The sequence below is a fragment of the Cydia fagiglandana genome, chromosome 10 (assembly GCF_963556715.1).
Source record: "Cydia fagiglandana chromosome 10, ilCydFagi1.1, whole genome shotgun sequence".
In the NCBI taxonomy this organism is placed as follows: Eukaryota; Metazoa; Arthropoda; class Insecta; order Lepidoptera; family Tortricidae; genus Cydia; species Cydia fagiglandana.
In genome coordinates, this window is record NC_085941.1 from 872,375 (window position 1) to 895,705 (window position 23,331).

Sequence of the window (23,331 nt, forward strand, 5' to 3'; positions counted from 1 at the left end):
TCCTGACATCTATAGGTAAAGAACTATTTTGTATATTTTTTTTCAAAATTTTAGACCTAGTAGTTTCGGAGACAAAGGGGGGGGGATGGTCAGACAGACAGACGCACGAGTGATCCTATAAGGGTTCCGATTGGTACGTTGGCTTCGCACCCAGGGCTGGAAAGCTGAAGTCGCCGGTTCGAATCCAGCCCCGCCTTTGGCTTTGGCTTTGTCACCTTTTTCTTAGTATGACATTTAGGTATTTCAGTTTATAATTTGTATACATACATACACGGTGTAACATGAGTAAACCGAATAATTTTAACAGCTTATTCCTGATCATATTTAGAGACAAAAATGTCCTATAAACTTTTTTGAAATTCGCCTAGTTTCGGAGATAATATTATTTTTTTTAAAACTAGATTTTATTGTTACATAGTGTAAAAGGCCTTTTTGATGGTGATGTTACTGCTACGGGACGTAGTCTAAATATCCTTATTGATAGATGACAAAAAGTGTCAAGTAACACTTTGCAAAAAGTAGGTTTTACGAAAAAAAAATGTAAAAATCAATTTTAAGTGGCAAGTTTACCAATAACATTTATTTTTTTATGTACAAATACATTCAAAAAATTGAAAAAAAAAAAATTTTTGGGCGAAATTGGCTTAAATTTATATAACATTTTTTCCTTCCCTTGACCTCAGAAATGCGTGGTTAAAATTATTCGGTTTCCTACTGTTACACCGTGTATAATTATGACTACTTAAAACGCATGATAAAAATATTTGATAAAAACATTTGATTTGTTCCCAGAAAGTTGAAAAAATGTCATCATTTATGTCAAATTTCTATGAAGATATGACGAATATAATGACATTGTGCCGATTTTTGCGGGAGAGGGGACGTCAAATGTATTGATTCCTACATGATTTCTACGTAACATACAAATAGCCAAGTCAGTCCATACAAAAGTTTGCACAACTGTCAGTCCATACAAAGGTTTTCAGCAGAGGAGTAGGCTCTTAAAGTCGACTCCAGTTATTAAATGCTCTGACTGCGATTGTTAAAGTCGGTGTAAAGTTATCTTAGACTCGTAAGTCCCTGCGTACTTGTACAAGTACAAATTAAATTCGAGTTTTGAACTCGAATGAAACTCTATAGAAATGAAAGAAAGTTCCAAAGGGTCTAGCAGGCTAAGCGAACAAGAAGTGCCCCCAACGACGGATTTGGTCATTCTTTCAGGTGGTGTACTGGCAGGTCCTAAGAACTCTCTATGCTTAATATCAGTCCTCGATCTTCTTTTGTTTTCGAGTTATTCAGGATAATGTAAAATCATCAGTGTATCATTGAAAGTGTCATATTTTGTAAACCGTTCAAGTTAGATTAACCAAACAAAATTATATTTGACAACAATAAAGTAGACTACAAAATGAATATGTTTAACCTGCATCATGTCCTTATACTTCATTATAAAAAAAAAACATTTTATTTTTTTCTCATTATTTTTTATACTATTCGCGGAGGTACACCTACAAAAAAAATATGCATGAGTAGCCACTAATACCCACTATATACACATATAAAAATATTTTCATAAATCTTCGTGCGTCATGTCAAAAAAAAACATTATCGAACAAGGATCTCGGAAACGGCTCTAACGATTTCGATGAAATTTGCTATATGGGTGTTTTCGGGGGCGATAAATTGATTTAGCTAGGTCTTATCTCTGGGAAAACGCGCATTTTTGAGTTTTTTTATGTTTAGAGCCGTTTCCGAGATCCTTGTTCGATAATGTTTTTTTTTTGACATGACGCACGAAGATTTATGCAAATATTTTTATATGTGTATATAGTGGGTATTAGTGGCTACTCATGCATATTTTTTTGTAGGTGTACCTCCGCGAATAGTATAAAAAATAATGAGAAGAAAAATAAAATGTTTTTTTTATAATGAAGTATAAGGACATGATGCAGGTTAAACATATTCATTTTGTAGTCTACTTTATTGTTGTCAAATATAATTTTGTTTGGTTAATCTAACTTGAACGGTTTACAAAATATGACACTTTCAATGATACACTGATGATTTTACATTATCCTGAATAACTCGAAAACAAAAGAAGATCGAGGACTGATATTAAGCATAGAGAGTTCTTAGGACCTGCCAGTACACCACCTGAAAGAATGACCAAATCCGTCGTTGGGGGCACTTCTTGTTCGCTTAGCCTGCTAGACCCTTTAAAAACGCCAAAATTGACTTGGGTTTTACGAAGATAAACGAACAAATTAGCTATGCCCGCCAGTGTGACCACAGCCCGGCTGTGTACTTAGGACGCGCGCACACCGACGCAGGCGCACCGGGCAACGTCCCTGCAGAACATAGTTATGTTTTATTTATACTTTCTTACTGACGCGCCGTGCACACGGACCTAAGTGAGATTCGGTTAAACAAGCATTCTTTTTTCTTCATAACTCACAGTTTTATTTTTGAATTTGGAATCCTCAGTTACACAAAATAAATTGTAAAATCTATGGGTCTTAGGATCTCCTATGTAAGACCCCGTGTTATCGCGTCAAAATATTGTACATAAGTATTTCAAATAGAGGTTTATATATTTCTAAAATTAATTTCTCTGCATGTGAACTGTAGAGCTCACGAAATCCTATGGCTACGCCATTTAAAAAAAAAATCTTAATCGACTTTAAAAATCTGTATAATTATTGAATCAGTTCGTATCAAAATAAGATCTAAACCGTAACAAGGTGTTAATCTGAATCGGGCTCCGCCGGCTTCAAAATTCACTGTAGAGAAGATTATATATGGATCATATGATGTATACAAAATACTGTACAATATAGGAGTATTTCCGCCATACTCGAATATAACGCTATTTTATGACAATGCACACATTAAGCTCCATCCAAGCAAAAATCCGTCAAGATTATCAACTCACATCTCAGAATGTTCATCCGAAACATCCAAATAAGAACTTTCATTTTCACCGAAATGCTTTTTAACAAAAAATCTCATTTCACTTATTGCTTTTTCATTTGGGCCCATGGCATTAGGAGACGGTCTCACGTTCGTGTGTTGTATGTGTGTGTTTGTATGTGTGCGTGCGCAGGTAACCGGGATCGTCTGATGCAGGGTAAGGCTGGGTTCATATTGGAACTGAATTAGAATTGTTCTTAGATGAATCTTAGTGGAAGTGAAAGTTTTTATATTGCTTGTTTAATTTTAGATATATTTAGGGTTCTTAGTTTTAATTTAGTTTTATTCATTGATACTTATATGTACTTCGTTCATAAGTTATTTATTTGAAATTTTACTGTCTTATTCGTATATAATAAATATAGAATATTATTCACATCCTAATGAATTGCTCAGATCAAATTAAATAAAATTAAATAAATAAAACCATCTTAGTGGATGGTAAGATTGCTACCTGTTAATAGTTGTTGTCTTTAATTGAAACTAAAGCCGACCACTGACTAACAGGCCGCCGGACGATATCGGCCTGTCAGTTACAACTAAAATTTGACAGTTCCGAACAACTGACCGGCCGATACCGTAAGGCGAACTGTTAGTCAGTGGTCGGCTTAATTTTATATAGCACGTGTTAAAACGATAGTTCGATTGCCCCAAGTGAATAAAACAACGCTCGAAAAGTATCCGCCATCCGGGACTACCGTTCTACCGTTTGTCCCGTACTAACGCGAATTTTCTGAAGATTTGCAGGTATAAGCGTTTCTTATTCTATGACAAATGGTCAAAATAATGCACAGGAAAATAATCGCCAGCTTTAAATGCCAAAAAATTGTCTCAACACAGGAAATAGAATGCGTTTGTACCTACGGGACAGCCCGTGGAATGCTCCAAATATAGATATATTATAACTCCACAGTTTGCGTTGTAAGTCTACACGGACATTTTTGCTAAGCTATCAGAGAAAGAGATATTTCGATGCCGACTGTACCTAGTTTAGTTTGAGAGGTTCTGGAATTATAGCAAGTCAGTGGTAGTTTGGGTCGTACGAGCTTAAGTATCACTACACCTTATAAAACAAAGTACCCCGCCGCGTCTGTCTGTGTGTATGTATGTTCGCGATAAACTCAAAAACTACTGAAGGGGTTTTCATGCGATTTTCGCCTATCAATAGAGTGATTCTTGAGTTTAGGTGTATAATTTAGGTTCTGTGTACCAATGCGAAGCCGGGGCGGGTCACTAGTCTTAAATAAGTATACAGTTACTTAAAGTTATAGTTCACAATTAGGAAGTTAGATATTGGTAAGTAGTTCTGTCGCATTATCACTCGTGCATATGCCTAATGAGCCTCCAATTCATGAAAATGTTAATAAACCGAAATAAGTGTAAAATGGAAAAAGTGACCAAGGCCTCCGCGCCCAGAGCGGCTACCGCGAAAACCGAAATTCGCAAATTGCGGGGATCTTTCTCTTTTACTCCAATGAAGGCGTAATTAGAGTGACAGAGAAAAATCCCCGCAATTGACGATTTTCGGTATTGGCGGTAGCCCTACTGGGCTGGAATCGAACCTGCAGCGTCCTCTAGAATCTAGATTAATATATATGAATAAAGCATATGTCTTATATACGAGCGGTTCTAGGCATCTAGGCTCTAGATGCCTAGAACCGCTCATATATAATACATAAATATTAATCTAAGTAATCTGGGTTCTTGTAATGTAATATACCTACTGTAGGTATATCCTTGATAACCGTGTAATCTATGTCTAAACAAAGTCTCAGTACCTATAGGTATGTACATACTTACATACATTGATGCAGCGCTGACTCTAGACAATTTTTTGTAATGACTATACGAGTACATATCTAAATTGAGAATTTTAAATGCCTAATAACGAAGATGATGCACAACTTCTTAAGACTTTTTTTAAGTTTTTACATGTGTCTAATTTTAAAAGATAGGACTGTAAATAATAATTTAGAGGTGTACCGTGTACCTGTTTATATATTTTTTTAAGTTTTATAAAATGGGTAACTTGCTGCGAAACAGCATCCTAACTCTTTTTGATGCTTTCTTCGGAGCGTACATAATATAAAAACCAGTCCATCAATGAACTGCAACATAAAGCCGAAAAGCACGCGAACCTCAACCACATAATTGCCTAGTAGCTAATAACATTTCAATACCGAGCGCTAAAAAAGCTCGCCGAAATCTCGCAAGAAAATAATTAGAAAAAAAAGAAAGGGGTGCGCGAGCCTGACGTAACGACGCGCCCGCGCAGCCCAGTGCGCGCCCGGCCGCCGCGGGGCCCGGCCGCTGCGCACCACCCTGCCATGTGCAACTGCCCTTAGGGCTTTTGGTTTTAAATTTCGAACTGGCCGAAAGCTGGAAAGCGCGCACGTGTGGTGACGTCACGACTGGGAGTCTGTAAGTTTTTTTTTAGTGTAGCTTATTCCTCTTTTTCTGCCTATTTATGATTGATTGACTTTTAATCGAGTTCTTTCACAACTTTTTTTCTATTTAACTACATTTGTCTGTAAAGTCTATGCGGAAAGAGAAGAGTCATGGAATATAAGGGAACTCATCTTTCTGCACAGACTAGAAACATATCGGTCTAGATGTATTCCAATTAGATTCATCTATCATGATCATTATGATCAAGTGTTTTTACATTATTCCTTCCATTTTCATTAAATAATAATTAAGATCACTAATCTAGGTACGCTGCATGTTGCATGCACTTGATCTAAATCAGACATTCTGTGAACAACTGCTTACTATGGAGATAACTAACGGGTGGGTGGGCCTGGGCCGTGTATGAAATTCCTATGTCATTGATACCAGTTCCGGTTTGACTTGTAGGTAATAAAAAAAAACTATAATGAGATAGGTATAGTTAGAATTTTGTGTAAAGTGTAAATGTTACTTAAAAATGTTCAGAATTTCCGATCATCATGATTTTTAAACTATTTCAATATCTTAAGTAATTTCTCGTTTCTTTTATAAATACATCTTTATATAGCCAGGACGAATCAAGTTAGTACTTAGTACCGTTATTACTGTGCGATACGTAGAATTTACTTGATAACTCTACCTATCCGGCATTTTTTCTGACATCAAGAGTAGATTCGCTTTTTTAAGAGTTAGGTTAGAAAATTCAAAATTAACATATTTCTAAATTTCAGCGCCACAGGCACGGTCCGACCCGCCATTTTCTAACGTCAAACTACCTATCTTATCTTATTATTTAAATCATCCTACAAATAAAGTTTAATAAAATTTACAATTATGTGCATATTTCAAAAACGTAGTGGAGATTATTATCGCTCGTTCACATCCGTCGTTTAATTTTCTAGTTTTTATTAGGTAGGCTAGTATATGACAAATTAAGTGTAAGAATGTCATATTTTACTGAATTAAGCATAAGAAACTGCGTTTTTTTTTAAGTTTCAGGTAGGTGCATAAAAAAACTAACTTATTTATAAAATTAAACTAAATTAAATATATAGGTAATCTTCTCATTTTAACAACAGGGCTTAAATAATTCAAATTTGAATGAAGAGATAAATCATATTTAGGTTTTGATTATTTTATTAAATTCTTAGAGACAATGTTCAAAAGGATAATAGTGTAAGTAAAAATAATCCTAAACAATTTAAGAAAATCAACAAGTATTTTAGCGTAATTTAATAAAGCGTGATTTTAGCTGCCGCCATATTTAAAATCATCTTGCCAAAAGAGGGCTTAGGTTTAAGAAAATTGACAAATAATCTATACGCTCTATTTTAGCGTACGTAGTCTACGTAAACTCCCTCCCTCCCTTTATCCCTTACATTCCACGACTCTTCTCTTTCCGCACAGACTCTAATTGAAGAAGAATCTGCATTGACTATATACCAAGCTTTGTTATTTTCTCTATTTTCATTTCAAAATTAGAATTCAGATTAGGTAATTCTACTCGTATTTAATTCAACGTTTGACGCAAGTAAATAGGTAGTGCTTTATTCTTAGCGTCTTATACTAAAAAACGTGGTTTTACTCGTAGCGTCCGCCATTTTCTTAAACTTCAAAACGAGATTTCCTTTTTTCAGAGCGGGAAAAGTGCTTTTGAATACATATTTTTAACAAAACAGTTTTCAAATTATTCTACAAAAAGGGAGCTTAGTTTTGAGAAATTTAATAAGTATTTTAACGGTCACCATTTTCGTAAGTTCCATGCAAGAAGAAGATCAAAGAATGGCTTTTTTTTAAAGTACAAGTTACTTTATCGTTATCCAACAAATAGCATGGCGTAGCCGCCATTTTCTAAACTCAAAAATAAATCATGCAAAAACGATTAGTTTATTTATAAGAACATTTTCAATTCTTAACGTAAGTCCAGCGTGGTTCGTCCGCCATTTTCTAACCTCTCCGCTAGTTGCGCGCGCACTAACCTAGGCCAAGCGTCAGGTCATTACACTCGGTCACGGCCGCACTTTCTCGGGAAAGGTTGGATCGTAAATACCTCCCACGGTTTTATGGTAGGGAATGAAAATGTATTTTTTAGAAGCAAACTTAGCTAAGTAACTAACTAAGCTAGCTAGTTTAGTTAGTTAAGGAAGCATGTAGATGCTTGCAACATGCCACATGGGCATTGACCACTGTTTAAAAAAAATAGTCAACTCCTTTTTGAAAATGCCCTTACAATGTATCTTGAGAAAATCTCGACAGTTACATTTGAGTGAATTTGGGAAGAAGAAACACATTAAAATCATATCAAGAAACGGTGTAAATTTAAAATAGACCAGACCAGTATTTCACCAACGCCATTTTCGGTACCGTATGATGGAGCTAGCAAAATAAAAATAAGAGTAATTTGGTGTAATTTTAGTAACAAAATCAAAAATAAATTATTCACAACTCATTCATTGATAAAAAGGGGCACAAACTTGCTTGATTTAATTGTGAATGGTTTTCGTTACAAAATATTAACACATGTGATAATCAGAATTAAAATCCATGACATTACCTAAATCAGAAACTTAAAAACAAAATATATTTATTTCATAAAAACAAAATTACCATTCTGAAAAGAGAAAATATTAAAATCAACGCAATACAATTCCGATATGAATTTATATTGAAATTTTGCTGAAATACAAAACGAACGATGTATACCTATAGTTGGGCAAGTATCGCTTGTCAATTGAGCAACGGCAAAAAAAATCATATTGTGTTTTTCTTATGCTAGTAGTAGGTATCTTAATAAAAAGATGAGTACAGTATTTTATACTGTCTCTTCCTGTCTTTCTAGACTACCTACATTATCGTTAAATATTATTATATGAGCTCTATACAGAACCTAAACTATAGTTTACAAATAGAAAACAGCAAAAAAGTAAAAAAAATAGAATTTATTCTAATAAGGCTCACTTGCACCATTCTACTAACCCGAGGTTAACCGGTTAAACCTGGAGTTTCTATGGTTACCAGTACAATTTGACACTAGGTTAAATGTCTAACCGCTTAACCCCGGGTTATTGGGATGATGCATGTGGGCCTAGTAATACTAATAAAATTGTGTTGCTAGATGTAGTGTACCCTATAATGGGCGTGGAACCATTAATGGGATAAAAAACCACAAATCCTCTAAAATAAGTGTCTAAAAGTAGTTTATAAACACTGCCTGTATATTATCATAAATAAGAGTCCTAGAGCTGTTTCAGTTTGATTTTTTATGAAATTTGGTTATTTTTTAAGAAATTAGCGTCAACCCAAAAGTTGTCGTGTCACTGAAAAAAAATACCACTACGAATTCTTAACAACTTCGCTAAGAGAGGTGAGTTAATTTATTAAATTTTAATTAATTAATACTTGATGAAAACTAGAATGTGTTTTGTTAATTGCATTTACCATGAGATAAGGTATACAACATACTATGTTGTGACTCCACAGATGTAAAAAAATAGTGGTATTTGGCCCAATCCCATTATAGGAGCCGTAAAACTGCATACCTCCTATAATGGGACAATTTACATAATGATGCTTGCCATGCCATCATTTCATGTTTAAACAATACAGAAGTAAAATGTAGTTACGAAATATGTCAACCAGGAGGTATGCTCGGACTTCGGATAAATTAATATCGTTTTTCCAAACTTTCATTTAACTTGCCCTGTTAGTTAGTGTGGGTCAAATCTTGGTAGCCGAATTTGATCCACTTTCCGATTGAGTTGAAATTTTGTATTCGTAATTAAATATGCAAATCGGATGATAATGCAATATTATGATAACATGGACCAGATCTGATGACCTATTTTCATATTTTGTACTGATAGAGCAGTGTCCATTACTGGGGGGCCCATCACTGGAGCGTTGGTGTCCATGACTGGAGAAAAAAAGCATAGTTTTAATTTGTTAAGTACGTGGAAACTCATCGCAGTATCTTTGATACAACACGCCTGAAACATGAAAGACGGATAGGACTTTCATCTTTTAATACGTTAAGCGGTAGACCATTTACATGTATTAGGGAAATATCACAAATACTCCAAATTCCCTCTTAAATGTCCCATGACTGGTGCTGTTACTATATATACTTACCTATCTATAAACTAGGTATTATACGTATACAGAAACCTACAGTTTAAAAATAAAGTTAAATAGTAAGAAGTGACCGAGCGAGCGGTTGCGCTTGACCGTCATAGACTCATAGTTTGTTACCCTAGGTCAGTGCTCGCGGAGCCGAGCGGCGCCGAAGTCGCCCGAACGCGGCCGAACGCGCGGCGTCCGTACGTTTGTGTGAATGTCATTCATTTTCACGGATTTGACGTAAAAACCCGCTTAATACGATTTCCCGTGTTACGATTAAGGAATGCAAATCGGTTATTTTTTGTATGGAATTAACCGCGGTTTCGGTTAAAAACCGATTATTTCCATACAAAATATAACCGATTTGCATTCCCTAGTTACGATTGCCACTACGGGCTCTCTAGTCTTACTGGTTATGAAGCTTTTTTGCCCGAAAGCTGCACTTTAGGAGGAAAGCAAGCCACTTTGCACGATGATAGTAGAGGCCCATTAAAACATTTTTTTTCGAAGAACCAGTCATTTCGTCCTTTAGGAGCCGAGGTGAAGCGAGGTCTGTTATAAACAGAAAAAAAAATCGACAAGTTTTACAGATCCTCCGATTTCGCTAAATTTGATGTCAATTGTAAGAAAATGACTTGCTTCATCGTAAAAAAAAATAAAACAAAATATGTCAATACAAAAATAATGTAAAAAAAATTGAAAACCAATTTTTTCCTTTTACACTTTAATCTTTCACTTTCACTTTATTCCATATAGAAAAAAGTCTACAAAAAGCACTAAATGATAAAATCAAACATATTTCTTATCATATATTGAAAACCGCATCAAAATCGGTTAAGCCGTTTATAAGATTCAAGTTTTAGAATTTGGTTAAGTTTTATTTACTTGGCGATAGTACTGTCATATTCCTTAGTCGAGACTTTTGCTTCTTTTAATGACCAAATTTATGCGCTGTAGGTTGTTAGGATAAGCAAGGATACACATGTTGAAGTGTTTGTGTTTTGATGCCAGTGGAAGATGGCCCTTCGTGGACCAGAAACTCTTCCAGGCCTTTTCGATGCGTCGATCGATTTCCTTGGACTGCTTATTATATAAGGATGTTATCTCGCCCAAGCAGATGTATTCGTCAACGAAATTGTATATCCTGCCCATCTACCGTGGCCCCTACGTTTCACGCCATTGACCATTAACTGGGTTTTTGTCATGTCCATTTCGAATCCGACTTCAAGACATGGCTGGTCTAAGGTCTTCTAACATTTTCTCTAAATAAGGTGCAGTGTGGGGGAAAACAAGACTATGTCGTCGGAAAAACGCAGGTTATTTCGCCGACGTCAATGCCCTTTGTTTACCGTTTAGCCACCAGTTTCTGGACGATTTCCTGTAGGCAAGAGGTAAACAGCTTTGGAGATAGTGGGTCGATTATCCTGTTTGACTCCTTTTTGGATGCAGAATTAGGGCCGGAAACTTGCAGTACTTTCCGATGGTTCCGATGAACTCGTGCCTATAACGCTGCTCGCGTTGCTTCGCTGTGTGGCTAACGATGTGTCTTGCACTAAAGATGCGCCGACCCTGGGGTCGCCCCTTTTTTCACGTAGGCATCATTGTCCTAACTTATTGATAGTTTATTGCCTCAGAACACTAAGAGCCGCTTGTCTCTACGGCTACTGGTACCTACTCGTATGTACAAATTCGTAGGCAGGCTCCAAATTGGAATATTTCGCTCGTTTAAGTTTTGATGCGTTTTCGGCGGCTGCTCCGACTCGCCCTGTGGCCTGAGGTGTGAAGGGGCAAGTGTGCTTACACACGTCGCATCCCAAATGAGGCTGTGTTTTCGCGCTCACGGAAGCAGTGTCAATTTAGGCCCTGAGACTCCAACACGCCTGTCGGATGTCCAGCGTCCAGTAGCATCCTGAAGTAGCTGACTTTATAAGCTTATTTGGTCCCCTAGAAACCATTTCATTAAATTGTATGATGCACATGCAGAGCACTGAACGGTTTTTTACAGTAAAGAACAAACTTGTAACTAACCTTCCCTCAACTCAAGCTGCACTTCACAAACATACTTTGCATGCAGCGTACCATGTGAGCCAAGTACGAATGACGGCGAATAGACCTTTTCAGGATTCCGTATCCAAAGGGTAAAAACGGGGACCCTTTTACTAAAACTCCGCCGTCCGTCTGTACGTCCGTCTGTCCAAACGGACAGAACTGGTAAACACCAGGCTGTATTTCATGAACCGTGATAGCTAGGCAGTTGAAATTTTCACAGATGATGTATTTTCGTTGCCGCTATAATAATAAATATTAATAACAGAATAAAATAAATATTTAAGTGGGGCTCCCATACAACAAACGCAATTTTTTTGCCGTTTTTTGCATAATGGTACGGAACCTTTCGTGCGCGAGTCCGACTCGCACTTGGCCGGTTTTTGTGAATATATACATATATTTTTAAAATAGGTACATACAAGATACTTAACATTTACTATGATTTACGTGCTTCTTGGTCTATAAAATAAATAAATAAAACTAAGCCAAATTCTGAAACATGGATCTCATAAACTGCTTAGCCGATTTTGATGCGGTTTTCAGTGTATTATGAAAAATGTATTTAATTTTATGGTTTAGTACTTTTTTCTAAACATTATTCAATGTGGAAGACACTATTTGCACAAATAAACCGTAAAAGAAAAAAATAGGTTATCAATCTTTCACACTATATTTGTATAAAAATATTTTGTTTTTATTTTTATTATAATAAATAATTTACTTTTCTTTCAATTGACACCAAATTTAACGAAATCGGATGATACGTGAAACTTGTAGATTTTTTTTTCTGTTTTTAACAGACCTCGCTTCACCTCGGCTCCTAAAGGACGAAATTACTGGTTCTTCGAAAAAAAATGTTTTAATGGGTCTCCACTATTATCGTGCAAAGCGGCTTGCTTTCCTCCTAAAGTGCAGCTTTTTTTTCATAACAAGCATGACTACTCATACTTCTCATCGTACTAAATGGTCAACTTAAAAAAAATCAACTATAGGTACGATGGTTTGCAATAAACGTTTATTCTATTCTATCCTATTCTATTCGTATTTCAGTGACTATCATTTTACGGACACGCAGACTGGACAGTACAATTGTCTCCCATTTTACGCCGTTAATACTTACTTTTCCGATTACGGTGTGTTTTCGACGTGGTCGCTTTCAAAATTTTCTTAAAAAGGGTTTGCTATAGTTTTGAATCTCAATGATATATAATGTAATTAGAATCACGCATCATGTAACTATTGGGTTTTAGTGTAGTAAATAAAGGTAGTGGACCCCGCAGTAATTCCTCAGCCAGAAAAAACTTTACAGTATGATAAAGTATCAATAAATAAAAAGTATTGTATAAATATCCAAAGAATAATAGTAATAGTATTTAAGTAAATACCTAAAGTCTTAAATCGTTAATATTTTTTTACGGAAAAATGCTCCGTTCAAACTTTCGTCTCCACCGGAAATATTCATGTAACGTATTGCAAAAATATATGACATAACAATAAAAAAAATCATAGCAGAAATACCAATAATTTATTTGGTAAAAAAAATTTCGGACGGAGGAATTACTCGGTTAAATAAATAAACAGATTTGTATGTTTACGTATAAATACCTAACTTAGGAGTGTTTTTAGGGTTAGGGTCTGTCTGTTTGTCACAGCCTATTTTCTCGGAAACTACTGCACCAATTAAGTTGAAATTTGGTACACATATGTAAATTAGTAACCCAAAGATGGACATATTTTTTGTATAATTTAAAAATACATAGGTTCGAAGTTATTTAAGAAAATACAAATAGCCAAAAAATGACCATTCCCCCTGTATCTCCGAAACTACTGGGCCTAAAATTTTGAAAAAAATACACAAAATAGTTCTTTACCTATAGATGACAGGAAAACCTGTTAGAAATGTGCAGTCAAGCGTGAGTCGGGATTATGTACGGAACCCTAGAAACGCGAGTCAGACTCGCACTTGGCCGGTTTTTTTTTTGGATATTTATAATGTTAGTTTCGGCTCATACTATACAATAACCAAGCAAAATTTCATCGACTGAGGAATTAATGCATGGGTCTCCATACAACAACTTGCTTCGTTTACCTACTACATAATTTATTAATAATTTGAATGTTTACGAAAAAAGTGACGTGATAAATCAACCGCGATCAGTTATTAATTCATCATCATCATTTCAGCCTATATACGTCCCACTGCTGAGCACAGGCCTCCTCTCATGCGCGAGAGGGCTTGGGCTATAGTCCCCACGCTAGCCCAATGCGGATTGGGGACTTCACATACACCTTTGAATTTCTTCGCAGATGTAGGTACCTATGCAGGTTTCCTCACGATGTTTTCCTTCACCGAAAAGCTAGTGGTAAATATCAAATGATATTTCGTACATAAGTTCCGAAAAACTCATTGGTACGAGCCAGGATTTGAACCCGCGACCTTCGGATTGAAAGTCAGACGTCATATCCACTCGGCCACCACTGCTTTTCACTGTTATTAATTATACCTATCAAATAACAAATTGATTCGAGATTTTAAAACTTGGTTAAAGTAAAGCCTGACCATGCAGTAATATATGATCATTGTCAAGAGGACGCTGTTATTCTCATGTACAGGGTGTCAGTTCAGGATAGTATGAAAAAAATAGTTTCAGTGAAATTTCGCAACATGGCGCGTGATCATATAATATCCGGTCAGGGCTATAACCGCGAAAATCGAAGTTCGCAAATTGCTGGAATTTTTCTCTGTCACTCTAATTACGCCTTCAATTGGAGTGAAGGAGAAAGATCCACGCAATTGCGAATTTTAGTTTTTCTCGGTAGCCCCTCAGGCTTTACGTCGTTACTCCTAGCAAAAAATGTTAGTAGGACTAGTTAATGTGTAAATATGTATAAACAAAATTGCAGTTCAAGCCCTTCTTTCTATTTCTGTATGGTAACTGAGGGTCTACCGCGGGAACGCAAATCTAAATTTCATTATCTGCCTCTGCATCGCCCGAATATGCATAGAAAACGAAGCGCCGGAAGCTCCGGCCCGGCCTCGGTCTGGTCTAGCCGCAAGCGTGAGTCAACCTTAAAATTTGATAACTTAGCTTTAAATTCAACGATACCTAGGGGTGTATTCGAGAACGGACATTTGACGTATCATGAGGATATCCAGTTGATGCGGATAAATCATGACTTGTGGAATCGCGTACAATCACCACCTGTCAGTGAACTCTATCCACACTAGAGGTGGGGGTGTTGTACTGAAATAGTTTTTGGGACAGGTTTTTCCTAATGGACGACGTTTTGTTTGTCGAGTATTTAAAAGCACGGACTCTATTTTTCGAAATATAACAAATATGAAGTTGCCAACACCTCGTACCTCCATTCTTATTTTTACTTTAAGTAAAATATTTTTTTGTTAACAGACAGTCGTCTGGGTGTCTGTTGGATCAAAAAATAATGGAAATAATTTTTACATTGTTAATATGTCATTTGATTAATGGCCTTGGCTCAAAACGTCACGATACGTCAGATCAGACTAATGAAAAGTCGATATTTGCATAAATAACCCTTATTTGTAAGTCGCTTAAGTACGGTAAACACGTAAATTGCCTATTTGGGGTGGTACACGTAAAACTGGTATTTTCATAGAAACGTACTTTTGGTACGCATTTTGCCAACGTGTCCCAGCTCTAGTTAGGATCACAATGTATCGCAAGTTGTTACATTTGACAACTTGTGATCGTAACTGTCAATGAAACTAGACTTTTTTGTCGATGGGTATGGCTGCCATATTTGGATTTATGACATTCAAAAGGGGATCCTACGGCATAGAGTAAACTGCATGCTCATTTTTCTACAATACTTTGATTCTTCTACTGGACGCAAGATGGAGTTAGCAGTCAAATTTCGATCTTGGCGTTATAAAAGTAAACCGCAAGAACATGACATGCAGTTGCGTGGGTGTAGATCTATCATGAAACGAACATGTGACAATTGTCTATGATTAAAAAAATAATTGACAAATAATAATATAAAGCGATACAATACTACTTCAAAATGGCAAAAAGAAAACAGATTTATTATAAACATACTTACAAATCATATAGGTAAAAAGTATAATTTTTAAACCAATGGTCGTGGGTCCTAACCCCGGCTATTAACAATGACTTTGTTGTAACTATCTTAACCAATTGCTTTTCTGTGAAGTAAAATAATTATCATGAGGAAGATGGAGTAGCCACAATAAGGTATATATTTTTCCCCTCTGGGTTAGATGGCAGGGAGAGATAGTGGAGAAAGCGGCAAAATAAGCATTTATTGTGTTGTTAAAAGCCCTAAGCCATGAGCCAGGGTATGTGAGGTGCATGATTACTTGATTAGGGGCTAAACTCTGGAAAACCGGACCTTCGGCGACTAGCTGCCAACTTTCCCAACTCACTTTTACATCAGCTCCTTTGATTAATAAATTCAGGTAAAATTCGTAAGAACTAAGTGCCTGTGCCATTCTCTACATTGGACGCTATGCCTAATTAGTTGTTATTGATGTTGAATTTTCAGTGGCATATAAGACACCGGTCGTATAACGACTTAGAAATTTGGATGTTTTCAGTTTGAATGAATAGCAAACTGGAGAGTTTTTGATTAATTTAAAACTTATTATTTTAGGTATTTTGTGACGAAAGGTCTTCACAGACATCGACAGAAAATCGGGAAAGCCCGGCCAGATGCGTCAGACCACGCAAAATGGAGGATTCCATGCCTACTTGTCTTCTTCTACCATGTATAGGTATCCATAATAAAATTATGTCATTAAAATACCGTTTCTTCGCAGCACTACACTTCAGTCCTTTTATTAGAATATGTAAATAATTTTGTTCTGTGAAACTTATTTTGTGTTACGAGGCTTACGAGTTACTTTGACCTACTCGTATTTTGCCACCTTAATAATAGTAGCCTCGAATTGGTTGTTATTTGTGGCTTTCCATAAAATAATAAGGGTACGTCTTTATGCTTCAAATGCAATAAGGACGTTTTCATCTGAAATTCCAATAGAACTTGGAAATTCCAGAAGCCACATTTTTACAAGCTTTTATGTAGTTTCACTTTCACCTGCCCCGTTGTTTGTTTGTATCAATCAAATCTAAATACCCACTTCCCGGGTGTTCAATTAAGCTGAAAATTTGCATGCATAAGTAATCAAGTTTTCACAGATGTTTCGAATAAATATAGTTTTTTCAAAGGTTGTCTCCTTTCAATCATAGACAGAGACAATCATACAATCTTTGTCTTACACTTTACACTAGTACTAGCACCCAAAAGAAAAGGACGACTATAGATTTCCCGGTTCTTACTGACTGACAAATTGGTTTGACCAACTACTTATATAACATTGATGGATCAAGGCGGTTTGTTTACAGCCTGCCGCGAAACCCGAAAAGCGATATTTCTTTATCTGCCACTCTATCGCTCGGATATGCAAGAGTGATAGAGTGGCAGTTAACGAATTTGGAATTTCGTGTTTCACCGTAGGCCCTTTGTTTGTGGTAATTTTTCCCAAAAGACGAATAGAAGTACGCACGATAAACGCCAAAAAGTTGCTATTTAAATGCTTATCATATTAATTTAAATCGTCGTTGGTGGTTCTTGCTTGTGTGAGTTATATAGATGGTCAAGCAAATCTTTTCAGTTATAAAAGGCGCGAAATTCAAATTTTCTATGAGTCGATATCCCTTCCCGCGTACATTTTTCAAATTTGCCGCCTTTTTCTACTGACAAAATCTGCTTGATCAACTATAAATGTCACTGTACCTTCACCTGCGGACTCAACCTTCACGTTATATTTTTTTTTTCAATGTTCACGCTGTCATAGTAACGAAAATAATAAACACGTCAATCGAAGTCAAGAAATTTATATCCAAGAAAAAAATGCATATTATATAAAAAAATTATGAAAAAGGAAAATATTATACAATGTTATGTAAAGAGCTTTATTTTCATATGACCCAAGACTTAGTCGAAGATTTCAGAAACCAATATCCAGCAAGCACCGTCTGGCTCTCTGCTTGTAAGATATGGAAATACAATGCACGTACCTACATATAAATATGTGTAATCATGTGCCGAAGCATATTATTAAGAGGCAAGGGGATGTCCGGTTCTCCATACAAACGTAGTCGCAATTTTCCTCTCTGGATATTGATATTATGGAATATGGAATATCAAAAAACTGACAGTGCTCAATGCATTCTGCTACATTCTTCAAATTTAGATTTCAGCTTTCAGGTTTTGGCATTATTTTCTTCCATCAATCTCACGTTCTTCAGTGTTCATGTGTACAGATTTGTTCAGTTTCAGCACAGATTATAGTTACTTTATGGTTTCAGGAACGCATGAAAAACGAAAGTTTAAAAGATAATAAATTTACGATGGCTGTGGGAAAGCAACAATAATTTAAAGCATCGATATAAGATAATCATCTATAAACTGTTTTCGGCCATAGCGAATACGTTTACCGCTAAGAATGTCTCAAAGTAAAAAAAAGAAGTAAGTAAATATTAACTGACGTGTCTCACTCCGCGATTTCGTTGCTTTGCTACAGGTAGCTAAAAGTACGTCCGTTCGGCTCCAATTTTGGGGTTTGCCATAAGCCGCGCGTGGCGCTGTCGCCACCTAGCGGCCATATCTGTGCTGATCGTAACAGACGCGTTTTGTTAGAGAGTGAGTCTTCTGTACTTAGTACTATTATTTATTCTGTGATTAAGCTCATAAGTACACTAAGGTAGAATTGTCCGTCTATCCGTCCATATGCCACAGCAATTTTAGTCAAAAACTATATTATAATGAAATTTGGAAAGTAGGTATTTTTAATTTTGTAAGCCACTACTTACTCGTAGGTTAGAATTTCAACCGGTTGGCGGTGGTGAACCGATTTGGATTTTTTTTTAAAGTATAGGTATCCCGTTTTTATCAAATCCCAGTTCTGATGATGGGTCCATCCGAACTCCTCGAATCTTATAAGTAGGCATACATATAGCGATTTTTGTGTTTTCATCAATAAAGCAAGTATTTACGTTCAAAAAAAGTGACATTTAGTGAAGTGGATCTACTCATAGGAGGTTTGTTTTTAGCGTTCCGTACGTCAAAAAGAAAAAAAACGGAGCCCTTATAGGATCACTCGTGCGTCTGTCTGTCCGTCTGTCTGTCCGTCTGTCACAGCCTATTTGCTCCAAAACTACTGGACCAATTAAGTTGAAATTTGGTACACATATGTAAATTAGTAGTAGTTTTTTTTTAATAATTTTAAAATACATTTATTCGAAGTTATTTAAGAAAATAGCCTAAAAGTTACTTTATCTCCGAAACTACTAAGTCTAAAATTTTGAAATACAAAAAATACACAAAATATAAATACATAAAATCTTCACTTGTAGATGACAGGAAAACCTATTAGAAATGTGCAGTCAAGCGTGAGTCGGACTTATGTACGGAACCCTAGAAACGCGAGTCCGACTCGCACTTGGCCGGTTTTTTTAAATTACGTGTAGGTATGTTAGTAAGTAGATTTTTTGGTACTAGAAATAATATTAGTATATATATAGGTATACATACTTAACTTAATAGTTTTTCTTTCACCTATGTAAGTAATATGTAAAAGGGACCGAAATATGTAATAAGAGGTGTAAAGTAAATACGAGTATTACTATACGATATGTCCAAACAAAGATCGCTATGATCAGTACAAGTTATTTTTTTAGGTCCCGTACCTCAAAAGGAAAAAACGGGACCCTTTAAGGATCAATTCGTTATCCGTCCGTCTATCCGTCTGTCCGTCTGTCTGTCGATCCGTCCGTCTGTCTGTCTGTCAAGTCAAGGCCCTTTATCTCGGGAACGGGTGTAGGTATCGAGTTGAAGAGGAATAAAGTTAATACGATTATTACTTACTATAAAGTACTCGTATGTCTAAAGAAAGAACGCTATGATAAGCAGAAAGTAATTCTTTAGGTTTCCGTACTTCATAAGGAAAAAACAGGACACTTTTAGGATCACTTTATTGTCCGTCTGTCCGTCCGTCCGTCCGTCTGTCCGTCTATCCGTCTGTGCATCCGTCCGTCTGTCCATCTTTCTACCTATCTCTGTGAATGATCATTCCGTAAGAATTTATTCCTAACTCGTCTAATCTTACAGACATAATACATTTAAATTTGTTGTTGAATCATATGATGATCAAGCATTCAGATTAAATAAAATGAGTGATATTTAATGAAGTGGAACTGCTGATGAAGACCAGCTGGAACACCCTAGCGACGCGTATTTCACGTTTGGCAATATGTCTTCTTCGTTATGTTTAATCTGCAAGTTATTTTTAAGCATCATTTTAGTCGAGACCTATTTCTGGTGATGGGTTCCAGAAAGAATAGACGAAACTTTTCAAATATTTTATATATAGGTACTTATAGTATATTTTTACATTTGCATTTAAACAGTGCTATTTGGTGAATGGAACTTTTTCATGAAGACCAGAAAGTAACTTCTCCATGACAAGTATTTAATAGGTGTTTCGGCTTAGGCTTTTAATTATTTATTATTTATACCCTCCCGGGCGGAAGAGAGGGAGGAAGAGAACTGACCACAGCGAGTATAGAATCACTCCACCTTATAAAACCAAGTCCCCCGCCGCGCTGTTTGTGTGTATGTATGTTCGCGATAGACCCAAAAACTACAGATCGGATTTTCATGCGGTTTTCATCTATCAACAGAGTGATTCTTGAGGAAGATTTAGGTGTATAATCTGTTAAGGTTTTGTGTAACCCGTGCGAAGCCGGGGCGGGTCGCGGGGTTGCATGGTACTAACCAATATGGCGTAGTGGTATCGTCTTGGGTCGTCCTATTCGTTTTTCGCCAAGTTCTTAAATTAGTCCTATTTTGCTTTCGTCACGCATTCTACATTGAAAGCCACCGACGATTGTGACGAATGTAGAATGGGTGACGAAAGCAGAATAGGACTAATTTAAGAACTTGACGAAAAACGAATGGGACAACCCAAGACGATACCGGCGTAGTTGGTGTTCATTATACGTAGGTTTAGGAACTTGTCGCTTTTTTTAAAATTTAATTTCCAAAATCTCGATCCTAGAAGAAAAATTGTGAGGACCAAACTTGTAGAGAATCAAATTTCCTACAATTTTTGTCCTCACGGTTTTACTGTAAAATCAAAAATGCCCGAGTTATTCAAGAAAAACCGTTTTTTGAATATACACAGAAGCCTGATTCAGTCTACTTTTTGAATTTATACTCCCTTGACCCCCCCGAGGGACCTACGAAAAAAAATCCAAGAACTGATTATTCACAGGTCAAAATCTATAATGACTGAACTAAGATACCTACAAAGCAGGTGTTATTGGCCCGTCTTTATACACCTGTATCCTGTATATAGTTATACATACAACCTACGGAACATTTTATTTAATTAGATGGGTGATGGGAGGATATTTGACCTTACAAATGACTGTGCCCAAACATTTCCGAAACATATCGAACGTTTTAGTTGCAGTTTTCAGTAGTGTAAAATAATTGGTATATTTATCGTACCTCGTGTTATAAATGTAAATATAATATATTATTTTTTAGGTTCAATATACTGGCATTGGTTTCACCAAGAACGATGAGCGAGAAGCGATTAGAAATATAAAACTGGAAACGAGTTGGGGCGTCCGGCTGCGACCGAAGCGAGTTTTTGAATGCGAGTTTGACGTTTTAAACACCGTATTTAAGGTTAATAAGGTCTACAAGCTTCGAGAAGGAGGTCAACCGCCGAATCCAACTTGGTTGGGCAGCGTTCGGGAAACTACGTAATGTCTTTTCGTCCGACATACCTCAGTGCCTCAAGACGAAAGTCTTTAATCAATGTGTGTTACCAGTGATGACTTACGGCTCCGAAACGTGGTCTTTCACTATCGGCCCCATCTCAAAATTCAAAGTCGCTCAACGAGCTATGGAGAGGGCTATGCTCGGAGTTTCTCTGCGTGATCGAATCAGAAATGAGGAGATCCGTAGACGAACTAAAGTCACCGACATAGCCCACCGGATTAGCAGGCTGAAGTGGCAATGGGCAGGCCACATTGCGTGCAGAGAAGATGGCCGATGGAGTCGAAAAGTGCTCGAGTGGAGACCACGGACTAGCAAACGCAGCGTAGGACGTCCACCCACAAGATGGACGGACGACCTTGTTAAGGCCGCCGGAAGACGCTGGATGCGGATCGCTTCCAACCGGTACGAGTGGAGGTCCAAGGGGGAGGCCTATGTTCAGCAGTGGACGTCTTATGGCTGAGATGATGATGATGATGATGAAGGTCTACAAGCAAATATCAGCCTTCGTGAATTAAGTATTGTAACCTTAGTCACAGAATAGTAGTACAGTGGAACCTCGATAGCACGGATCTCAAGGGAAACGCCAAAACTTCGTGTTAACGAGGTTTTATCTTATAGAGTGCATCGACTTAGAGAGGTTCTTGTAGGTTTTTGTTAGTCTTAAAAACACATTAAAATTCGTGTTAGGCAGGTGATTATACATAGACACGTAAAAATACAGTTTCTTTTTTTTTGAGTTACAGAGGTTCGTTAGTAATATCGATATAGATGTGGTAAAACAATACGACTATTTTTTCTAGTTGCATGGTCTCTCCGACCGCCAAGCGAACATCGCTTAGCGAGTACCTACCGCTAAGCGACTTTATCGTTGACAGCTTTTATCGCTGCGAGTAAAGAGTGCAAAGAGAGTCCTCGCCGGCAATGTGAACAGCCAGCGATCAACTATTAATATAGGTACCTATCTATTGTCTTTTACCGACACGGAATCTCTATCTTATCGCTTACACGCCCTTGGTGCTTGGACTAGTGCATATCCATACTTAATATTATAAAGGCGAAAGTGTGGCTGTCTGTTTGTCTGTCTTGTCTGTTACCTCTTCACGCTTAAGCCACTGAACCGATTTATTTGAAATAGGTATGGTATAGAGATTGGTATTATAGTCCCGAGGAAGGACATAGGATAGTTTTTATTCCAGAAATCATCCCTTAAAGGGGTGGAACTTTGTATGGGGACTTAACACAAACTGGACAACAAACTTTGTCAATAGGAACTGTCCCGCCCGCGCGGTGTAGCACCGGTGCTGGTGCACGATTTAGTTGGGTACATAGAGATAGTTTGAGTCCAGGGGAATGACAAAGGGTAGTTTTCATTCAAGAAATTACCCTTTAACTGATTGAATAAAATAATAGCTACCTACCTAAATTAATAATTCCACGCTGAAGATGTCGCGGGGAAAAGCTAGTATATATATAACAGAGATGAGCCACTGAAAATATTATTGATACACAATTATGTAGACACCTAACCTATTTTATATTAAGTAAGGATATATTATTATCACTGCCAAAATAAGGTTAAAGGTGCCGCCCTGTAGTAGTAGAAGGTATTGTGATAAATATTTTTCTTTCATATACCTATATACTATGGACATTCCTCGATGGCACCAAGTTGCAACCAGAAAGCGATGATCACACGGCAAATCAAATTCTGAAGACTATAGCAGCCACGTCAAAGGAAGATATACCTACCTATTCAAAGAATGTTTATTGATCCTATTTGAAAGCAATCCTACAATCATGATCATACACGCTATATTTGTTAAGATTGTTGTTATTTAATTATCCTGTGATTAATAATTTAATTTAATTTATTTAAGGCCAACTAAGGATCAA

At 36.7% G+C, this 23,331-nt stretch overlaps 1 long non-coding RNA gene across 1 annotated transcript; it reads left to right on the forward strand.

Annotated features, from left to right (window-relative positions):
- The first annotated feature begins 14,709 nt into the window (after positions 1-14,709).
- LOC134668181 (uncharacterized) lies at positions 14,710-22,744 on the forward strand. The gene is made up of 3 exons (XR_010098731.1): positions 14,710-16,357; positions 17,955-18,114; positions 21,199-22,744. It is a non-coding gene; the product is annotated as an uncharacterized LOC134668181 (long non-coding RNA).
- The last annotated feature ends 587 nt before the right edge of the window (positions 22,745-23,331 follow it).